The sequence below is a fragment of the Falco punctatus genome, assembly GCF_963210335.1.
Source record: "Falco punctatus genome assembly, chromosome: 5".
NCBI classification, from domain to species: Eukaryota; Metazoa; Chordata; class Aves; order Falconiformes; family Falconidae; genus Falco; species Falco punctatus.
In genome coordinates this window covers 53,365,618-53,372,125 of record NC_137584.1, presented here as the reverse complement: position 1 = coordinate 53,372,125, position 6,508 = coordinate 53,365,618, and positions in this window count along the sequence as shown.

The window sequence follows — 6,508 nt, the reverse complement described above, 5'->3', positions numbered from 1 at the left end:
TCCTACTGCCTCTCCTCCCTACCACTTTCCTAATCACTTTCCTAGTGCACTGTTTTTGAGAACTTTTCTCTAACTTCACCCTTTGCCTTGCTGTAGGAATTTAAATGGAGATACCAGCAAGGGAAGTCTTTCCATATATTTCTTCTAAGCATATAGTAGAAGGATTTTCAAACCCCAGGGAACATATTTTCCACTTCAGTACAGAAGAGGGAGTTGTCTTTTACTACTGTTTGAATTCGCATAACTAGTTCTCCTTAATATCATTGGTCAGTTTTAATCTCCGTTTTCTCATTCCTCAGTTGCAGACCATGTTATATGTATGTGCAACATGACAGAAGTTCTGAATTTTAATTGAAGATATGGAAAACTATCGACATTTCTACAATGATAAGTACTTCAGAGTGAGAAATACTTGTCATTGCTGATGGGTGTTTGTCAATGCAGGGACTCTTCTTGACTTTGAATGATCTCTAAGGCCTGGATTTATTTGTACCTCAGAGTCTTCAGTAACAACATTCACACAGTTTGTGCAGTGCAAATGCTACAATTGAACTGAATATAGGAGCTGGAAATATATTTGCTTTCAGCATTATTTAGCCAAAATTTTAAATTTACTTTCTTATGATAAAAACCCCCACCCTTCAGAATCACAATAAGAAGTGTTTTCACGTGTCCCCCAGATGCAAGCTGAATTGCAGAATAGATTCTAGAATTAAGCCCCTTGGAGATCTGTCCTATATATAGAGGGAGTTGTGATGGTTTATCCAGGAGAAGTTTTACATAGTCAGCTCTGGAAAACCACTCACAATTTTCCACAACAGAATTAGCAGCATTATTTTTAGGTACAGCTAAGTCAATACATCCTCCTACTTTACAAAGGCACTGTCCGTATGGATGCTGATGTTTAATGGTTGAAAACAAATAATGTAGACCAGTAGGTTGAAATGAATCACTGAACTTGGCAGCAAAAGAAAAAAAAATAATACGCCAATAAAGACTTAAATGTGGTTTAAAGCTCAGGTGCAGAATCTTGGAAATACAACTATTCATTAACAAAAGAAGCAATACAATATGCATGTGGCAATTATTTAGGTGACAGCCACTCCTTTTCCCTAAAGGTGAGGCAGGCAGGGTCTCTCCAGTGTCCAACACAGTCCAGTCCTCTCTGAGCTAACATGGGTGCAGTTAGAAAATACGCTGGTTTTAGCAACAAGACAGGCTTACGGTGTTCCCGCTCCCACACCTCTCGATCTTTCAGTGATGTGCACAGTGCAGTCTCAAACTACTATTGAGGGACAGACAGAAAATGAACAGCAGGATAAAGTGCTTAAATTGGCTCTGCCACTAAAACCAGCAGATCACCTTACTATATCCTGGGCTAGTTTGGGTCACAGGCAACGTTTTAACTAAACATCACGTAACAGCTCCATCCATGACAACAGAACTTTGCTACCAGCAGCACCACTTCCTAGAAGCTACTTGGGTGTCCACACAGGGCCACATAGACCTAAACATGCAGGGAAACAGCAGATTAATTTCATGTCAGATGATTTGATGGTAGTACGCTTCAGAGAGAAGACCCTACAGGACTCTAAATATATTGTACTAGATTAGGAAGGGGACCTGTGTGTCATACATTGCAACTAAAATGGAGTATTAAAATTCATACAAAGAGGGATAAAGAAGAGCTGTACTAATATCTCCACCTCTCCTACCACTAAGCAGCCGGCTTAGAACTGGTGCGGACCAGGGGAATTCGACTGTTTAATTAAAATAAAGCTCACATTCCCTATTAGTGGGTGAACAATCCAACGCTTGGTGAATTCTGCTTCACAATGATAGGAAAAGCCAACATCGAAAGATCAAAAAGCGACATTGCTATGAACGCTCTCTAGAAGGCACAAGTACAAGAGTGGGAAGTGTAAAGAAGGGTGGCAAAAAGCACTTTGAATCACAAAAAACCTCCAGAAAGGCAAGATGAGGGGGGAAAAAAAGACTGTAGCTTCATTAGTACCGCCTATTAAAATAAGAAAAAAAGAGAACATTTGGGCACATGGAGACATTGAGAGCTTCTGTTTTCCCTAAATCAGAACACAGGTAAAATAAAGCAATATATGTGGAAGTTGCTGCCACAAGAATACATTAACTTTTAACCACACAGCAAAACTTTAAAGAAGACTGAACACTCATATGAACAAAAAGGAAATTCATGTTTACAAATCAATATTACTAAAATCATAATCTTCGAGAAAACATACTTCAAGACTTAAATCAACCTTTAGTTTAAAATGATGCTTTCATGACCTACTTGTGCAGGTCAGCAGCTGCTACATTCCAAATCCAGAGTTTTCATTTATTTAACCAGAGGATTCCTATGAGCTCTGCTCATACATAAGCATATTTATGAAAGAAATATAGCTACCAAAAAGAAAAATCTATAGCTACACCTACCCATGAATTTGATGCCCAGCCTCATTTATATAGCAGGACCTACCAGCACCTGGAGACAAACTGGGGGCTAGTCGCTTCAGGCAATCGAAATTAAAAAAAAAACACAAAAAAAAAACCAAAGGCAGCACTGAAACATAAGGTAGATTTAGAGACAGATTCAACAAGAAAAATAAAATACTGTCCCAAAGACCACTCTTTTGTATCTTTCATGTTTTGCATTGAATATTTCAACTCACTCTTTAGAGGGAGGAGGAAGAAAAAAAATCTCTATTAGCACCATCAACTGAGAGACCAAAACATGAACGGAACTACTTTGTTTAAAATGTACTGTTTTGCTGGGATGAGGTTCCATGCATATGACAAGTACTTCAGGACATCACCAGTGCCCTCTCTGGTACCCATGCACAACACATTTTCCCTCAACATATCAAAAAAGCCAACAACACCAGTTCTAGCATCACTGAAGAAACATTAAGGAAGGGCCATTTGCACTATGTGCTTTGAAGTACCTTTTATCAGCACTAAGGCCTAATTAAGCTGCACATACATGTGTATGCTGACTGCTCCAATTCCCACATTCAAGTGGCCTTCAACAATGCTGCTACCTGAAGACTGTCTACATAAAGACAGATATGTAACAAACTAAGTCAGTGGTGATGTTGGATGGGTACTTCAGCTACTCAAAACAGCCAAGTGACATTGGCACATTGTATGCTTCAGGTGCATAACGGCGTGTAAAAAGTTTTAACATAGCAAATACACTGCCTACATTTACCTTCACTGTAGCTACAAAGACGATACACAGAGAAGTTCTATTACCTGAAAGTTTTAATGAACTTAAGTGAAGAAACATGGATAAGAAGCTGTCAGCTTCCTTCTGCACTGGATCCTCACAATCCCTGTGTGCTCATTGTGTCAGCACTCCCATCTGGAGATGACTAAAACCAATTACCAAGCCCCATTTTTACCTTCTTAGTTCACTTGCCCCTCTGTGCACATTTAATTACAGTCAGCTTCTTGAAGACACCAACTAGTCACAAGCAAGACAAAATATAATTTGCTTTGGGACAGTATGCTATTGATTATGTTCCAAATCATGTGTTACGTTCTTTTAAAGAGTGGAGTGTCTTCCCCCTCACCCCCAAAAGAAAGAGGGAATTTTTCCTTCTCTGAGGTACTCTGGATTGGGCTGGAAGAGAGAAAGGTCAGACGCTGCAGGGTATTTCATATAAGGGAGCCACAGGAAGAAGCTCACAGCTCACCTGGAGAATGCAGCAAGTAAATAAAATTCTTGGGAGGCTTCGCTGTCACCTGGACATGAAAGGGCCTGAGAAACTTCGCTGCAACTCAGAAAGGTACTGAGTGAAGTGGAAGCAAGGACTCGCATGCAAGGGCAGAACCCCCTTTTAATTTGCTGTCTTTTTGGTAGTTTCTGAGCTCTCCCTAGTTAAGACTATGAAGGCTTTATTGTAATAAAACGTGACTTTTTGATTTCAAGAGAAACATTTTCCTGAAGTTCAGGTCAGCTTCAATTCCTGCCACTTTTTATTAGGCACATTTTACAACAGTATAATTTTTTAATTTTTTTTTTAAAAGATATTATTGTATACAGTTCAGTTTCCCAGTTTTAAGCACACATACTTGAAAATATTACTATTAATGTTTGCTTATGAAGGTGTGTAGGAAAAGTGTGTGGACTTCAGCGGTCTTTTGCCAGATCCTCCATCTGCCCAAGACCTAAACATATCACAATATAACCTTGCATTACCAACAGCCTTCATTTTCTCCTGGACACTTCCATTACTTAGGCCTACATGTTTGCAGGTTTTGAAATATAAACTGCTAACAAAATCATCTGGCGTTTTCACTATTGCAGCTCAGCAATGTGACTCAACAGTCACATTGTACATGAAATGCTAGATAAAGGGGGAATTTATTTATTTGCACTGTGGTTACGCTTTGGCGTGCTCTAGTTACAGACCAGGACCCCACATGGGACACCAATACTGCTTCTACCACAAGTCTTCGCAACAGAAATAATTTAATAACTTCATGTTACTTCAAAGCTCATGAAGAAAACCACCACGGATCACGTAGAGAGCTAGATGTGAAAGGACAGCATTTACTTTAACAATAAAGTAGCTAAACTCTTCAGGTTTTGTGGAAAAAGTTAATTAATCACCTCTAAGTACCTTAAAAAAAAAGAAACCTGTACATTTTGCTGGTTTTTTTGAGGAAAGCGTTTACTCCTTCACCAATGCAACTGCAGTTCATTCTTACTGGTACCTCAGTGTTGTTACTATAAGGGGAGACATTACATCATCGCTCTTCAGTTACCTGGCAGATTCAAGTTTTGCCTGTAGGTGTTCTATAGCTCTCAGAGACACCTTATATAATAATATAGATGTAATTTTTCAGCTGGCACAGCACATCTGCAAACCTGGATTTTACTGAGCTCTGAATATCAGCAAGGAGTTTGCACCTTCAAGAGTAGCAGACTGCTCCCTCTGTGAAATGAAAAGTACTTTTGAAATGTAAAACAAATATTTTTAGTAAAAGCTAATCCCTTTGTAAGACAACCTATGATAAATACATTAGAAAATAAACATACTTCAAAATTTCTCTGCATGAAATAATGTAAGGGGAAGAGAAGGCAGGCACCATTGCCAGAAGGTGACTCAGCCAAGAAAATCTCTTAGAAAGTTCACCTGGATTCACACCTCTGAGGCCTGAGCTTTTACATCTAATATGCCTTGATCACCTAGATATCAGAAGGCATAGGGGGGTTTTATTGGATTTGTTCATTTGTTTCACTCCGCAGTTATTTCACTGTAGAAGTAACTTTGGGTTCTACTACAGAAGAAACAGAGTTGCCAGTTCCCACTGTGGATGTCATTCTCATTATTGAAACACACTCTCATTTAAATGATTCTAGTCTTCACTTCACATAATAGTAACACTGGTTAGTATTATGTTTCAATCTGTCAGAGAAAGAGGCTTTTAGTATCTTTTCTTTTCTCTTCTGTGTGTTCACAGACCAACCAGGTCACTGCAAACAGATTTTCTGTTTCTGAAAGAAGACAGTAGCAAAACCTGTAAATTTGAACAAAACTCCTTTACAGTTTTCCAACTGACTGTTGGAAATGTTCTCTCTTTCTGAAGACCTAACCTATTATGACGTTACCATTACAGCTTTGTGCCATCGTGCCCATCTTCATTATTTCTCTCAAAGTTATTTCTGTTTTTAATTATCTACAAATTTTACTACCTATTTCATTACTAAAAATATGAAACTGCATTAACCTAGAACCATTCTCTATAACCCTAGTAGAAGTACTTCCTTCCAGTGATTACTATTATCTGCCAGTTAATCAGTTCTACATCCATTTAACACCTATTTTGTGGACAATATGAATGCTACATTTTAATTTATGTTATTCTATTAGAGCTATTTTTGTCAAAGGTTATTTAAAAGATCTATTTTCCAATAAAGTCACTCGAGGTCACTCCTGTTACCTAAGTATTTGGAAATCTGCAATAGGAACCCATCATATAGTTTTTTGGCTAAGACCGAGACATGCTAATTGACCTATAGCCACCTGGTTTACCCCACTTTTCTTGAAAAGAAAAAACTTAGATGCCACAATAATTTTCTGAATTTTTGTATTACTCTGAGGTTTATTCAAAGTTAACATAAAAGGCCAGATATGTCCTTCAGCCAGCTCCTTTAGAATTTGCAGATGCAAATTGCTTAACCATCTGCAGTGTAAAGCTTTTTTCTAGCAAGCAGAGTTTAATTTAATCCTCCATTAGAAAATTACTTTAGTAGTAATTAGTGATTATGCTTTTTTTAAAAAAATAAATACTTTTCACTTTTCCTAAAACCTATGCAATTTGGAAGTGAGACTTTGATTCTTGTTTAAGCAACAAAACAGCAACAACTTCTAAATGAAAGTGCCAGTGACAATTAACAGGTGTGATGTTCATGATATTCAACTTCCATCAGGTCAACTATTTATGATTATTGTGCTCAGTCAAGGTCTGGCCACACACCACT